Genomic DNA, 17,375 nt, shown 5'->3' with positions numbered 1-17,375 from the left:
ATTACAGGTGAGGGGTCAGTATTGCTCTGCATGAGGGAATACTGTATTTAGTTTCTGTCATTACAGGTGAGGGGACAGTATTGCTCTGCATGAGGGAATACTGTATTTAGTCTCTGGCATTACAGGTGAGAGGTCAGTATTGCTCTGCATGAGGGAATAGTGTATTTAGTCTCTGGCATTACAGGTGAGAGGTCAGTATTGCTCTGCATGAGGGAATACTGTATTTAGTCTCTGACATTACAGGTGAGAGGTCAGTATTGCTCTGCATGAGGGAATACTGTATTTAGTCTCTGACATTACAGGTGAGAGGTCAGTATTGCTCTGCATGAGGGAATACTGTATTTAGTCTCTGGCATTACAGGTGAGGGGTCAGTATTGTTCTGCATGAGGGAATACTGTATTTAGTCTCTGTCATTACAGGTGAGAGGTCAGTATTGCTCTGCATGAGGGAATACTGTATTTAGTCTCTGTCATTACAGGTGAGAGGTCAGTATTGCTCTGCATGAGGGAATAATGTATTTAGTCTCAGGCATTACAGGTGAGAGGTCAGTATTGCTCTGCATGAGGGAATACTGTATTTAGTCTTTGTCATTACAGGTGAGGGGTCAGTATTGCTCTGTATGAGGGAATACTGTATTTAGTCTCTGACATTACAGCTGAGAGGTCAGTATTGCTCTGCATGAGGGAATACTGTATTTAGTCTCTGGCATTACAGGTGAGAGGTCAGTATTGCTCTGCATGAGGGAATACTGTATTTAGTCTCTGACATTACAGGTGAGAGGTCAGTATTGCTCTGCATGAGGGAATACTGTATTTAGTCTCTGGCATTACAGGTGAGAAGTCAGTATTGCTCTGCATGAGGGAATACTGTATTTAGTCTCTGACATTACAGGTGAGGGGTCAGTATTGCTCTGCATGAGGGAATACTGTATTTAGTCTCTTTCATTACAGGTGAGGGGTCAGTATTGCTCTTCATGAGGGAATAGTGTATTTAGTCTCTGGCATTACAGGTGAGGGGTCAGTATTGCTCTGCATGAGGGAATACTGTATTTAGTCTCTGGCATTACAGGTGAGGGGTCAGTATTGCTCTGCATGAGGGAATAGTGTATTTTGTCTCTGGCATTACAGGTGACAGGTCAGTATTGCTCTGCATGAGGGAATAGTGTATTTTGTCTCTGGCATTACAGGTGAGGGGTCAGTATTGCTCTGCATGAGGGAATACTGTATTTAGTCTCTGGCATTACAGGTGAGAGGTCAGTATTGATCTGCATGAGGGAATAGTGTATTTTGTCTCTGACATTACAGGTGAGGGGTCAGTATTGCTCTGCATGAGGGAATACTGTATTTAGTCTCTGGCATTACAGGTGAGGGGTCAGTATTGCTCTGCATGAAGGAATACTGTATTTAGTCTCTGACAATACAGGTGAGAGGTCAGTATTGCTCTGCATGAGGGAATAATGTATTTAGTCTCTGACATTACAGGTGAGGGTTCAGTATTGCTCTGCATGAGGGAATAGTGTATTTAGTCTCTGTCATAACAGGTGAGGGGTCAGTATTGCTCTGCATGAGGGAATACTGTATTTAGTCTCTGACATTACAGGTGAGGGGTCAGTATTGCTCTGCATGAGGGAATACTGTATTTAGTCTCTGGCATTACAGGTGAGAGGTCAGTATTGCTCTGCATGAGGGAATACTGTATTTAGTCTCTGGCATTACAGGTGAGGGGTCAGTATTGCTCTGCATGAAGGAATACTGTATTTAGTCTCTGACAATACAGGTGAGAGGTCAGTATTGCTCTGCATGAGGGAATAATGTATTTAGTCTCTGCCATTACAGGTGAGGGTTCAGTATTGCTCTGCATGAGGGAATAGTGTATTTAGTCTCTGTCATAACAGGTGAGGGGTCAGTATTGCTCTGCATGAGGGAATACTGTATTTAGTCTCTGACATTACAGGTGAGGGGTCAGTATTGCTCTGCATGAGGGAATACTGTATTTAGTCTCTGGCATTACAGGTGAGAGGTCAGTATTGCTCTGCATGAGGGAATACTGTATTTAGTCTCTGACATTACAGGTGAGAGGTCAGTATTGCTCTGCATGAGGGAATACTGTATTTAGTCTCTGTCATTACAGGTGAGAGGTCAGTATTGCTCTGCATTAGGGAATACTGTATTTAGTCTCTGACAATACAGGTGAGGGTCAGTATTGCTCTGCATGAGGGAATACTGTATTTAGTCTCTGTCATTACAGGTGAGGGTCAGTATTGCTCTGCATGAGGGAATACTGTATTTAGTCTCTGACATTACAGGTGAGAGGTCAGTATTGCTCTGCATGAGGGAATAGTGTATTTAGTCTCTGGCATTATAGGTGAGGGGTCAGTATTGCTCTGCATGAGGGAATACTGTATTTAGTCTCTGGCATTACAGATGAGAGGTCAGTATTGCTCTGCATGAGGGAATACTGTATTTAGTCTCTGGCATTACAGGTGAGGAGTCAGTATTGCTCTGCATGAGGGAATACTGTATTTAGTCTCTGGCATTACAGGTGAGGGGTCAGTATTGCTCTGCATGAGGGAATACTGATTTAGTCTCTGACATTACAGGTGAGAGGTCAGTATTGCTCTTCATGAGGGAATAGTGTATTTAGTCTCTGGCATTACAGGTGAGGGGTCAGTATTGCTCTGCATGAGGGAATACTGTATTTAGTATCTGGCATTACAGGTGAGAGGTCAGTTTTGCTCTGCATGAGGGAATACTGTATTTAGTCTTTGTCATTACAGGTGAGGGGTCAGTATTACTCTGCATGAGGGAATACTGTATTTAGTCTCTAACATTACAGGTGAGGGGTCAGTATTGCTCTGCATGAGGGAATACTGTATTTAGTCTCTGGCATTACAGGTGAGAGGTCAGTATTGCTCTACATGAGGGATTAGTGTATTTAGTCTCTGGCATTACAGGTTAGGGGTCAGTATTGCTCTGCATGAGGGAATACTGTATTTATTCTCTGGCATTACAGGTGAGAGGTCAGTATTGCACTGCATGAGGGAATGCTGTATTTAGTCTTTGTCATTACAGGTGAGGGGTCAGTATTGCTCTGCATGAGGGAATACTGTATTTAGTCTCTGACATTACAGGTGAGAGGTCAGTATTGCTCTGCATGAGGGAATACTGTATTTAGTCTCTGACATTACAGTTGAGGGGTCAGTATTGCTCTGCATGAGGGAATACGGTATTTAGTCTCTGGCATTACAGGTGAGAGGTCAGTATTGCTCTGCATGAGGGAATACTGTATTTAGTCTCTGACATTACAGGTGAGAGGTCAGTATTGCTCTGCATGAGGGAATAGTGTATTTAGTCTCTGGCATTACAGGTGAGGGGTCAGTATTGCTCTGCATGAGGGAATACTGTATTTAGTCTCTGATATTACAGGTGAGAGGTAAGCATTGCTCTGCATGAGGGAATACTGTATTTAGTCTCTGATATTACAGGTAAGGGGTCAGTATTGCTCTGCATGAGGGAATACTGTATTTAGTCTCTGACATTACAGGTGAGAGGTCAGTATTGCTCTGCATGAGGGAATACTGTATTTAGTCTCTGACATTACAGGTGAGAGGTCAGCATTGCTCTACATGAGGGAATACTGTATTTAGTCTCTGGCATTACAGGTGAGAGGTCAGTATTGCTCTGCATGAGGGCATACTGTATTTAGTCTTTGTCATTACAGGTGAGGGGCCAGTATTGCTCTGCATGAGGGAATGCTGTATTTAGTCTTTGTCATTACAGGTGAGGGGTCAGTATTGCTCTGCATGAGGGAATACTGTATTTATTCTCTGGCATTACAGGTGAGAGGTCAGCATTGCTCTGCATGAGGGAATACTGTATTTAGTCTCTGTCATAACAGATGAGGGGTCAGTATTGCTCTGCATGAGGAAATAATGTATTTAGTCTCTGACATTACAGGTGAGAGGTCAGTATTGCTCTACATGAGGGAATACTGTATTTAGTCTCTGACATTACAGGTGAGAGGTCAGCATTGCTCTGCATGAGGGAATACTGTATTTAGTCTCTGTCATTACAGGTGAGAGGTCAGTATTGCTCTGCATGAGGGAATACTGTATTTAGTCTTTGTCATTACAGGTGAGAGGTCAGTATTGCTCTGCATGAGGGAATACTGTATTTAGTCTCTGGCATTACAGATGAGAGGTCAGTATTGCTCTGCATGAGGGAATACTGTATTTAGTCTCTGTCATTACAGGTGAGGGGTCAGTATTGCTCTGCATGAGGGAATACTGTATTTAGTCTCTGATATTACAGGTGAGAGGTCAGTATTGCTCTGCATGAGGGAATACTGTATTTAGTCTCTGACATTACAGGTGAGGGGTCAGTATTGCTCTGCATGAGGGAATACTGTATTTAGTCTCTGGCATTACAGGTGAGAGGTCAGTATTGCTCTGCATGAGGGAATACTGTATTTAGTCTCTGATATTACAGGTGAGAGGTCAGTATTGCTCTGCATGAGGGAATACTGTATTTAGTCTCTGACATTACAGGTGAGGGGTCAGTATTGCTCTGCATGAGGGAATACTGTATTTAGTCTCTGGCATTACAGGTGAGAGGTCAGTATTGCTCTGCATGAGGGAATACTGTATTCAGTCTTTGTCATTACAGGTGAGGGGTCAGTATTACTCTGCATGAGGGAATACTGTATTTAGTCTCTAACATTACAGGTGAGAGGTCAGTATTGCTCTGCATGAGGGAATACTGTATTTAGTCTCTGGCATTACAGGTGAGAGGTCAGTATTGCTCTACATGAGGGATTAGTGTATTTAGTCTCTGGCATTACAGGTGAGAGGTCAGTATTGCTCTCCATGAGGGAATACTGTATTTAGTCTCTAACATTACAGGTGAGGGGTCAGTATTGCTCTGCATGAGGGAATACTGTATTTAGTCTCTGGCATTACAGGTGAGAGGTCAGTATTGCTCTACATGAGGGATTAGTGTATTTAGTCTCTGGCATTACAGGTGAGAGGTCAGTATTGCTCTGCATGAGGGAATACTGTATTTAGTCTCTGACATTACAGGTGAGAGGTCAGTATTGCTCTGCATGAGGGAATACTGTATTTAGTCTCTGACATTACAGGTGAGGGGTCAGTATTGCTCTGCATGAGGGAATACTGTATTTAGTCTCTGGCATTACAGGTGAGAGGTCAGCATTGCTCTGCATGAGGGAATACTGTATTTAGTCTCTGGCATTACAGGTGAGAGGTCAGTATTGCTCTGCATGAGGGAATACTGTATTTAGTCTCTGTCATTACAGGTGAGAGGTCAGTATTGCTCTGCATGAGGGAATACTGTATTTAGTCTCTGACATTACAGGTGAGAGGTCAGTATTGCTCTGCATGAGGGAATACTGTATTTAGTCTCTGACATTACAGGTTAGGGGTCAGTATTGCTCTGCATGAGGGAATACTGTATTTAGTCTCTGATATTACAGGTGAGAGGTCAGTATTGCTCTGCATGAGGGAATACTGTATTTAGTCTCTGATATTACAGGTGAGAGGTCAGTATTGCTCTGCATGAGGGAATACTGTATTTAGTCTCTGACATTACAGGTGAGGGGTCAGTATTGCTCTGCATGAGGGAATACTGTATTTAGTCTCTGATATTACAGATGAGGGGTCAGTATTGCTCTGCATGAGGGAATACTGTATTTAGTCTCTGACATTACAGGTGAGAGGTCAGTATTGCTCTGCATAAGGGAATACTGTATTTAGTCTCTGATATTACAGGTGAGAGGTCAGTATTGCTCTGCATGAGGGAATACTGTATTTAGTCTCTGTCATTACAGGTGAGAGGTCAGTATTGCTCTGCATGAGGGAATACTGTATTTAGTCTCTGACATTACAGGTGAGAGGTCAGTATTGCTCTGCATGAGGGAATACTGTATTTAGTCTCTGTCATTACAGGTGAGAGGTCAGTATTGCTCTGCATGAGGGAATACTGTATATTTAGTCTCTGACATTACAGGTGAGAGGTCAGTATTGTTCTGCATGAGGGAATACTGTATTTAGTCTCTGTCATTACAGATGAGGGGTCAGTATTGCTCTGCATGAGGGAACACTGTATTTAGTCTCTGTCATTACAGGTGAGAGGTCAGTATTGCTCTGCATGAGGGAATACTGTATTTAGTCTCTGGCATTACAGGTGAGAGGTCAGTATTGCTCTGCATGAGGGAATACTGTATTTAGTCTCTGACATTACAGGTGAGAGGTCAGTATTGCTCTGCATGAGGGAATAGTGTATTTAGTCACTGACATTACAGGTGAGAGGTCAGTATTGCTCTGCATGAGGGAATACTGTATTTAGTCTCTGGCATTACAGGTGAGGGGTCAGTATTGCTCTGCATGAGGGAATACTGTATTTAGTCTCTGACATTACAGGTGAGGGGTCAGTATTGCTCTGCATGAGGGAATACTGTATTTAGTCTCTGACATTACAGGTGAGGGGTCAGTATTGCTCTGCATGAGGGAATACTGTATTTAGTCTCTGTCATTACAGGTGAGAGGTCAGTATTGCTCTGCATGAGGGCATACTGTATTTAGTCTCTGGCATTACAGGTGAGAGGTCAGTATTGCTCTGCATGAGGGAATACTGTATTTAGTCTCTGGCATTACAGGTGAGAGGTCAGTATTGCTCTGCATGAGGGCATACTGTATTTAGTCTCTGGCATTACAGGTGAGAGGTCAGTATTGCTCTGCATGAGGGCATACTGTATTTAGTCTCTGGCATTACAGGTGAGAGGTCAGTATTGCTCTGCATGAGGGAATACTGTATTTAGTCTCTGACATTACAGGTGAGAGGTCAGTATTGCTCTGCATGAGGGAATGGTGTATTAAGTCTCTGACATTACAGGTGAGAGGTCAGTATTGCTCTGCATGAGGGAATACTGTATTTAGTCTCTGACATTACAGGTGAGAGGTCAGTATTGCTCTGCATGAGGGAATACTGTATTTAGTCTCTGACATTACAGGTGAGGGGTCAGTATTGCTCTGCATGAGGGAATACTGTATTTAGTCTCTGTCATTACAGGTGAGAGGTCAGTATTGCTCTGCATGAGGGCATACTGTATTTAGTCTCTGTCATTACAGGTGAGAGGTCAGTATTGCTCTGCATGAGGGAATACTGTATTTAGTCTCTGGCATTACAGGTGAGAGGTCAGTATTGCTCTGCATGAGGGAATACTGTATTTAGTCTCTGTCATTACAGGTGAGAGGTCAGTATTGCTCTGCATGAGGGAATACTGTATTTAGTCTCTGACATTACAGATGAGGGGTCAGTATTGCTCTGCATGAGGGAATACTGTATTTAGTCTTTCTCATTACAGGTGAGGGGTCAGTATTGCTCTGCATGAGGGAATACTGTATTTAGTCTCTGGCATTACAGGTGAGAGGTCAGTATTGCTCTGCATGAAGGAATAGTGTATTTAGTCTCTGACACAGGTGAGAGGTCAGTATTGCTCTGCATGAGGGAATACTGTATTTAGTCTCTGGCATTACAGGTGAGAGGTCAGTATTGCTCTGCATGAGGGAATACTGTATTTTGTCTCTGGCATTACAGGTGAGGGGTCAGTATTGCTCTGCATGAGGGAATACTGTATTTAGTCTCTGACATTACAGGTGAGAGGTCAGTATTGCTCTGCATGAGGGAATACTGTATTTAGTCTCCGTCATTACAGGTGAGAGGTCAGTATTGCTCTGCATGAGGGCATATTGTATTTAGTCTCTGGCATTATAGTTGAGGGGTCAGTATTGCTCTGCATGAGGGAATACTGTATTTAGTCTCTGGCATTACAGGTGAGAGGTCAGTATTGCTCTGCATGAGGGAATACTGTATTCAGTCTTTGTCATTACAGGTGAGGGGTCAGTATTGCTCTGCATGAGGGATTAGTGTATTTAGTCTCCGTCATTACAGGTGAGAGGTCTGTATTACTCTGCATGAGGGAATACTGTATTTAGTCTCTAACATTACAGGTGAGAGGTCAGTATTGCTCTGCATGAGGGAATACTGTATTTAGTCTCTGTCATTACAGGTGAGAGGTCAGCATTGCTCTGCATGAAGGAATACTGTATTTAGTCTCTGACATTACAGGTGAGAGGTCAGTATTGCTCTGCATGAGGGAATACTGTATTTAGTCTCTGACATTACAGGTGAGAGGTCAGTATTGCTCTGCATGAGGGCATACTGTATTTAGTCTCTGGCATTACAGGTGAGAGGTCAGTATTGCTCTGCATGAGGGAATACTGTATTTAGTCTCTGACATTACAGGTGAGAGGTCAGTATTGCTCTGCATGAGGGAATACTGTATTTAGTCTCTGACATTACAGGTGAGGGGTCAGTATTGCTCTGCATGAGGGAATACTGTATTTAGTCTCTGTCATTACAGGTGAGAGGTCAGTATTGCTCTGCATGAGGGCATACTGTATTTAGTCTCTGTCATTACAGGTGAGAGGTCAGTATTGCTCTGCATGAGGGAATACTGTATTTAGTCTCTGGCATTACAGGTGAGAGGTCAGTATTGCTCTGCATGAGGGAATACTGTATTTAGTCTCTGACATTACAGATGAGGGGTCAGTATTGCTCTGCATGAGGGAATACTGTATTTAGTCTTTCTCATTACAGGTGAGGGGTCAGTATTGCTCTGCATGAGGGAATACTGTATTTAGTCTCTGGCATTACAGGTGAGAGGTCAGTATTGCTCTGCATGAAGGAATAGTGTATTTAGTCTCTGACACAGGTGAGAGGTCAGTATTGCTCTGCATGAGGGAATACTGTATTTAGTCTCTGGCATTACAGGTGAGAGGTCAGTATTGCTCTGCATGAGGGAATACTGTATTTTGTCTCTGGCATTACAGGTGAGGGGTCAGTATTGCTCTGCATGAGGGAATACTGTATTTAGTCTCTGACATTACAGGTGAGAGGTCAGTATTGCTCTGCATGAGGGAATACTGTATTTAGTCTCCGTCATTACAGGTGAGAGGTCAGTATTGCTCTGCATGAGGGCATACTGTATTTAGTCTCTGGCATTATAGTTGAGGGGTCAGTATTGCTCTGCATGAGGGAATACTGTATTTAGTCTCTGGCATTACAGGTGAGAGGTCAGTATTGCTCTGCATGAGGGAATACTGTATTCAGTCTTTGTCATTACAGGTGAGGGGTCAGTATTGCTCTGCATGAGGGATTAGTGTATTTAGTCTCCGTCATTACAGGTGAGAGGTCTGTATTACTCTGCATGAGGGAATACTGTATTTAGTCTCTAACATTACAGGTGAGAGGTCAGTATTGCTCTGCATGAGGGAATACTGTATTTAGTCTCTGGCATTACAGGTGAGAGGTCAGTATTGCTCTACATGAGGGAATACTGTATTTAGTCTCTAACATTACAGGTGAGGGGTCAGTATTGCTCTGCATGAGGGAATACTGTATTTAGTCTCTGGCATTACAGGTGAGAGGTCAGTATTGCTCTCCATGAGGGAATACTGTATTTAGTCTCTAACATTACAGGTGAGGGGTCAGTATTGCTCTGCATGAGGGAATACTGTATTTAGTCTCTGGCATTACAGGTGAGAGGTCAGTATTGCTCTACATGAGGGATTAGTGTATTTAGTCTCTGGCATTACAGGTGAGAGGTCAGTATTGCTCTGCATGAGGGAATACTGTATTTAGTCTCTGACATTACAGGTGAGAGGTCAGTATTGCTCTGCATGAGGGAATACTGTATTTAGTCTCTGACATTACAGGTGAGGGGTCAGTATTGCTCTGCATGAGGGAATACTGTATTTAGTCTCTGGCATTACAGGTGAGAGGTCAGCATTGCTCTGCATGAGGGAATACTGTATTCAATCTCTGGCATTACAGGTGAGAGGTCAGTATTGCTCTGCATGAGGGAATACTGTATTTAGTCTCTGTCATTACAGGTGAGAGGTCAGTATTGCTCTGCATGAGGGAATACTGTATTTAGTCTCTGACATTACAGGTGAGAGGTCAGTATTGCTCTGCATGAGGGAATACTGTATTTAGTCTCTGACATTACAGGTTAGGGGTCAGTATTGCTCTGCATGAGGGAATACTGTATTTAGTCTCTGATATTACAGGTGAGAGGTCAGTATTGCTCTGCATGAGGGAATACTGTATTTAGTCTCTGATATTACAGGTGAGAGGTCAGTATTGCTCTGCATGAGGGAATACTGTATTTAGTCTCTGATATTACAGGTGAGAGGTCAGTATTGCTCTGCATGAGGGAATACTGTATTTAGTCTCTGACATTACAGGTGAGGGGTCAGTATTGCTCTGCATGAGGGAATACTGTATTTAGTCTCTGGCATTACAGGTGAGAGGTCAGTATCACTCTGCATGAGGGAATACTGTATTTAGTCTCTGACATTACAGGTGAGGGGTCAGTATTGCTCTGCATGAGGGAATACTGTATTTAGTCTCTGACATTACAGGTGAGAGGTCAGTATTGCTCTGCATGAGGGAATACTGTATTTAGTCTCTGGCATTACAGGTGAGAGGTCAGTATTGTTCTGCATGAGGGAATACTGTATTTAGTCTCTGTCATTACAGGTGAGGGGTCAGTATTGCTCTGCATGAGGGAATACTGTATTTAGTCTCTGTCATTACAGGTGAGAGGTCAGTATTGCTATGCATGAGGGAATACTGTATTTAGTCTCTGACATTACAGGTGAGGGGTAAGTATTGCTCTGCATGAGGGAATACTGTATTTAGTCTCTGACATTACAGGTGAGGGGTCAGTATTGCTCTGCATGAGGGAATACTGTATTTAGTCTCTGGCATTACAGGTGAGAGGTCAGTATTGCTCTGCATGAGGGAATACTGTATTTAGTCTCTGGCATTACAGGTGAGAGGTCAGTATTGCTCTGCATGAGGGAATACTGTATTTAGTCTCTGGCATTACAGGTGAGAGGTCAGTATTGCTCTACATGAGGGATTAGTGTATTTAGTCTCTGACATTACAGGTGAGGGGTCAGTATTGCTCTGCATGAGGGAATACTGTATTTAGTCTCTGGCATTACAGGTGAGAGGTCAGTATTGCTCTACATGAGGGATTAGTGTATTTAGTCTCTGGCATTACAGGTGAGAGGTCAGTATTGCTCTCCATGAGGGAATACTGTATTTAGTCTCTAACATTACAGGTGAGGGGTCAGTATTGCTCTGCATGAGGGAATACTGTATTTAGTCTCTGACATTACAGGTGAGAGGTCAGTATTGCTCTGCATGAGGGAATACTGTATTTAGTCTCTGGCATTACAGGTGAGAGGTCAGTATTGCTCTACATGAGGGATTAGTGTATTTAGTCTCTGGCATTACAGGTGAGAGGTCAGTATTGCTCTGCATGAGGGAATACTGTATTTAGTCTCTGACATTACAGGTGAGAGGTCAGTATTGCTCTGCATGAGGGAATACTGTATTTAGTCTCTGACATTACAGGTGAGGGGTCAGTATTGCTCTGCATGAGGGAATACTGTATTTAGTCTCTGGCATTACAGGTGAGAGGTCAGCATTGCTCTGCATGAGGGAATACTGTATTAAGTCTCTGGCATTACAGGTGAGAGGTCAGTATTGCTCTGCATGAGGGAATACTGTATTTAGTCTCTGACATTACAGGTGAGAGGTCAGTATTGCTCTGCATGAGGGAATACTGTATTTAGTCTCTGACATTACAGGTTAGGGGTCAGTATTGCTCTGCATGAGGGAATACTGTATTTAGTCTCTGACATTACAGGTGAGGGGTCAGTATTGCTCTGCATGAGGGAATACTGTATTTAGTCTCTGACATTACAGGTGAGAGGTCAGTATTGCTCTGCATGAGGGAATACTGTATTTAGTCTCTGATATTACAGGTGAGAGGTCAGTATTGCTCTGCATGAGGGAATACTGTATTTAGTCTCTGACATTACAGGTGAGGGGTCAGTATTGCTCTGCATGAGGGAATACTGTATTTAGTCTCTGATATTACAGGTGAGGGGTCAGTATTGCTCTGCATGAGGGAATACTGTATTTAGTCTCTGACATTACAGGTGAGAGGTCAGTATCACTCTGCATGAGGGAATACTGTATTTAGTCTCTGACATTACAGGTGAGGGGTCAGTATTGCTCTGCATGAGGGAATACTGTATTTAGTCTCTGTCATTACAGGTGAGAGGTCAGTATCACTCTGCATGAGGGAATAGTGTATTTAGTCTCTGACATTACAGGTGAGGGGTCAGTATTGCTCTGCATGAGGGAATACTGTATTTAGTCTCTGACATTACAGGTGAGAGGTCAGTATTGCTCTGCATGAGGGAATACTGTATTTAGTCTCTGGCATTACAGGTGAGAGGTCAGTATTGTTCTGCATGAGGGAATACTGTATTTAGTCTCTGTCATTACAGGTGAGGGGTCAGTATTGCTCTGCATGAGGGAATACTGTATTTAGTCTCTGTCATTACAGGTGAGAGGTCAGTATTGCTCTGCATGAGGGAATACTGTATTTAGTCTCTGACATTACAGGTGAGGGGTAAGTATTGCTCTGCATGAGGGAATACTGTATTTAGTCTCTGACATTACAGGTGAGGGGTCAGTATTGCTCTGCATGAGGGAATACTGTATTTAGTCTCTGGCATTACAGGTGAGAGGTCAGTATTGCTCTGCATGAGGAAATACTGTATTTAGTCTCTGACATTGCAGGTGAGAGGTCAGTATTGCTCTGCATGAGGGAATACTGTATTTAGTCTCTGACAATACAGGTGAGAGGTCAGTATTGCTCTGCATGAGGGAATACTGTATTTAGTCTCTGACAATACAGGTGAGGGGTCAGTATTGCTCTGCATGAGGGAATACTGTATTTAGTCTCTGACATTACAGGTGAGAGGTCAGTATTGCTCTGCATGAGGGAATACTGTATTTAGTCTCTGACATTACAGGTGAGGGGTCAGTATTGCTCTGCATGAGGGAATACTGTATTTAGTCCCTGGCATTACAGGTGAGAGGTCAGTATTGCTCTGCATGAGGGAATACTGTATTTAGTCTCTGGCATTACAGGTGAGAGGTCAGTATTGCTCTGCATGAGGGAATACTGTATTTAGTCTCTGGCATTACAGGTGAGAGGTCAGTATTGCTCTGCATGAGGGAATACTGTATTTAGTCTCTGGCATTACAGGTGAGAGGTCAGTATTGCTCTGCATGAGGGAATACTGTATTTATTCTCTGGCATTACAGGTGAGAGGTCAGCATTGCTCTGCATGAGGGATTAGTGTATTTAGTCTCTGGCATTACAGGTGAAGGGGTCAGTATTGCTCTGCATGAGGGAATACTGTATTTAGTCTCTGGCATTACAGGTGAAGGGGTCAGTATTGCTCTGCATGAGGGAATACTGTATTTAGTCTCTGGCATTACAGGTGAGAGGTCAGTATTGCTCTGCATGAGGGAATTCTGTATTTAGTCTCTGTCATTACAGGTGAGAGGTCAGTATTGCTCTGCATGAGGGAATACTGTATTTAGTCTTTGTCATTACAGGTGAGGGGTCAGTATTGCTCTGCATGAGGGAATACTGATTTAGTCTCTGACATTACAGGTGAGAGGTCAGTATTGCTCTGCATGAGGGAATACTGTATTTAGTCTCTGACATTACAGGTGAGAGGTCAGTATTGCTCTGCATGAGGGAATACTGTATTTAGTCTCTGACATTACAGGTGAGGGGTCAGTATTGATCTGTATGAGGGAATACTGTATTTAGTCTCTGTCATTACAGGTGAGAGGTCACTATTGCTCTGCATGAGGGAATACTGTATTTAGTCTCTGACATTACAGGTGAGGGGTCAGTATTGCTCTGCATGAGGGAATACTGTATTTAGTCTCTGTCATTACAGGTGAGAGGTCACTATTGCTCTGCATGAGGGAATACTGTATTTAGTCTCTGGCATTAAAGGTGAGAGGTCAGTATTGCTCTCCATGAGGGAATACTGTATTTAGTCTCTGTCATTACAGGTGAGAGGTCACTATTGCTCTGCATGAGGGAATACTGTATTTAGTCTCTGGCATTACAGGTGAGGGGTCAGTATTGCTCTGTATGAGGGAATACTGTATTTAGTCTCTGGCATTACAGATGAGTGGTCAGTATTGCTCTGCATGAGGGAATACTGTATTTAGTCTCTGACATTACAGGTGAGGGGTCAGTATTGCTCTGCATGAGGGAATACTGTATTTAGTCTCTGGCATTACAGGTGAGAGGTCAGTATTGCTCTGCATGAGGGAATACTGTATTTAGTCTCTGGCATTACAGGTGAGAGGTCAGTATTGTTCTGCATGAGGGAATACTGTATTTAGTCTCTGTCATTACAGGTGAGGGGTCAGTATTGCTCTGCATGAGGGAATACTGTATTTAGTCTCTGACATTACAGGTGAGAGGTCAGTATTGCTCTGCATGAGGGAATACTGTATTTAGTCTCTGACATTACAGGTGAGGGGTCAGTATTGATCTGTATGAGGGAATACTGTATTTAGTCTCTGTCATTACAGGTGAGAGGTCACTATTGCTCTGCATGAGGGAATACTGTATTTAGTCTCTGACATTACAGGTGAGGGGTCAGTATTGCTCTGCATGAGGGAATACTGTATTTAGTCTCTGTCATTACAGGTGAGAGGTCACTATTGCTCTGCATGAGGGAATACTGTATTTAGTCTCTGGCATTAAAGGTGAGAGGTCAGTATTGCTCTCCATGAGGGAATACTGTATTTAGTCTCTGTCATTACAGGTGAGAGGTCACTATTGCTCTGTATGAGGGAATACTGTATTTAGTCTCTGGCATTACAGATGAGTGGTCAGTATTGCTCTGCATGAGGGAATACTGTATTTAGTCTCTGACATTACAGGTGAGGGGTCAGTATTGCTCTGCATGAGGGAATAGTGTATTTAGTCTCTGGCATTACAGGTGAGAGGTCAGTATTGCTCTGCATGAGGGAATACTGTATTTAGTCTTTGTCATTACAGGTGAGGGGTCAGTATTGCTCTGCATGAGGGATTAGTGTATTTAGTCTCTGACATTACAGGTGAGGGGTCAGTATTGCTCTGCATGAGGGAATAGTGTATTTAGTCTCTGGCATTACAGGTGAGGGGTCAGTATTGCTCTGCATGAGGGAATACTGTATTTAGTCTCTGTCATTACAGGTGAGGGGTCAGTATTGCTCTGCATGAGGGAATAGTGTATTTAGTCTCTGTCATTACAGGTGAGGGGTCAGTATTGCTCTGCATGAGGGAATAGTGTATTTAGTCTCTGGCATTACAGGTGAGAGGTCAGTATTGCTCTGCATGAGGGAATACTGTATTTAGTCTCTGACATTACAGGTGAGAGGTCAGTATTGCTCTCCATGAGGGAATACTGTATTTAGTCTCTGACATTACAGGTGAGGGGTCAGTATTGCTCTGCATGAGGGAATACTGTATTAAGTCTCTGACATTACAGGTTAGAGGTCAGTATTGCTCTGCATGAGAGATTAGTGTATTTAGTCTCTGGCATTACAGGTGAGAGGTCAGTATTGCTCTGCATGACGGAATACTGTATTTAGTCTTTGTCATTACAGGTGAGGGGTCAGTATTGCTCTGCATGAGGGAATACTGAATATTTAGTCTCTGACATTACAGGTGAGAGGTCAGTATTGCTCTGCATGAGGGAATACTGTATTTAGTCTCTGACATTACAGGTGAGAGGTCAGTATTGCTCTGCATGAGGGAATACTGAATATTTAGTCTCTGACATTACAGGTGAGAGGTCAGTATTGCTCTGCATGAGGGAATACTGTATTTAGTCTCTGACATTACAGGTGAGAGGTCAGCATTGCTCTGCATGAGGGAATACTGAATATTTAGTCTCTGACAATACAGGTGAGGGTCAGTATTGCTCTGCATGAGGGAATACTGTATTTAGTCTCTGGCATTACAGGTGAGAGGTCAGTATTGCTCTGCATGAGGGAATACTGTATTTAGTCTTTGTCATTACAGGTGAGGGGTCAGTATTGCTCTGCATGAGGGAATACTGTATTTAGTCTCTGACATTACTGGTGAGGGAATTCTATGATTACGGCTTTGCCGAAACGCGTAAGCCTGCCAGCCAGAGGTATCCCATCTCTATCCATTTGATTGACTATATGTCCTGTTTTAAATAACCAAAATAAAGGTTATGTTTTATGTACGTTAGCGCTCTATGTATCATATTTTGTGGTGAATTTCCTTGCCCTGAGAGCGCTAGTGTCCCTGCATTGCATGCTGCAAGTTATCCCCAGAGCATACAATAACACTACTACGCTGAACGCTGAACACAGAACGCTGAAAAACCAGTGGAGCCCCAGTATTGGTCCGTATAAGAGGCGCAACGAAAGGCAGCCTGAGGATTGGAGGATTCCGAGTGGAAGCGTTTGATTGATGGCGTATGTGGTACCTGTCTAAGCTATCCGGTTGGAGGATCATCTGCTGTAATTTGGACACGCCCCCTGGTGGGCGGGGAAACACAGTGCCTCTGGAAAAGTGCCGGGTAGCGGTGGACGAGATACGGAGATACAGATCAAAGTGGAGGTGCATATATTACCGGCTCTACTTATAAGGATCCTGCTGAAAGGTAGAAGTTCCCCGGGTGGAAGTCAGCAGAGGTGAGACTGTATCTTTTGATTATCTCCACTGCATACAGATTTAGATTCTTATGTACACTTGCTCTGGGTACACCGTAACGCTAATTGCTGCGGTATACGAATGAAAAAAGTTCCTTTGCATCATCTACCTTGTTTATGTAACTGACCTGCTCATTTTGCTTTTGGTATTGTGATTACTGGTGAGGGGTCAGTATTGCTCTGCATGAGGGAATACTGTATTTAGTCTCTGGCATTACAGGTGAGAGGTCAGTATTGCTCTACATGAGGGATTAGTGTATTTAGTCTCTGGCATTACAGGTGAGAGGTCAGTATTGCTCTGCATGAGGGAATACTGTATTAAGTCTCTGACATTACAGGTGAGAGGTCAGTATTGCTCTGCATGAGGGATTAGTGTATTTAGTCTCTGACATTACAGGTGAGAGGTCAGTATTGCTCTGCATGAGGGAATACTGTATTAAGTCTCTGACATTACAGGTGAGAGGTCAGTATTGCTCTGCATGAGGGATTAGTGTATTTAGTCTCTGTCATTACAGGTGAGAGGTCAGTATTGCTCTGTATGAGGGAATAGTGTATTTAGTCTCTGTCATTACAGGTGAGAGGTCAGTATTGCTCTGCATGAGGGATTAGTGTATTTAGTCTCTGTCATTACAGGTGAGAGGTCAGTATTGCTCTGCGTC

General features: G+C 43.2%; 1 protein-coding gene across 1 annotated transcript in view; it reads right to left on the bottom strand.

Moving 5' to 3' along the window:
- The window catches only part of LOC128661762 (kinesin-like protein KIFC3), a 344,529-nt gene that overhangs the window by 250,282 nt on the left and 76,872 nt on the right, over positions 1–17,375 (bottom strand). The gene's annotated exons all lie outside the window — the stretch shown is intronic.

Source organism: Bombina bombina, chromosome 5 (assembly GCF_027579735.1).
Source record: "Bombina bombina isolate aBomBom1 chromosome 5, aBomBom1.pri, whole genome shotgun sequence".
In the NCBI taxonomy this organism is placed as follows: domain Eukaryota; kingdom Metazoa; phylum Chordata; class Amphibia; order Anura; family Bombinatoridae; genus Bombina; species Bombina bombina.
Note: the sequence above shows the minus strand (reverse complement) of the source record. Positions and strands in the feature narration are given on the sequence as shown.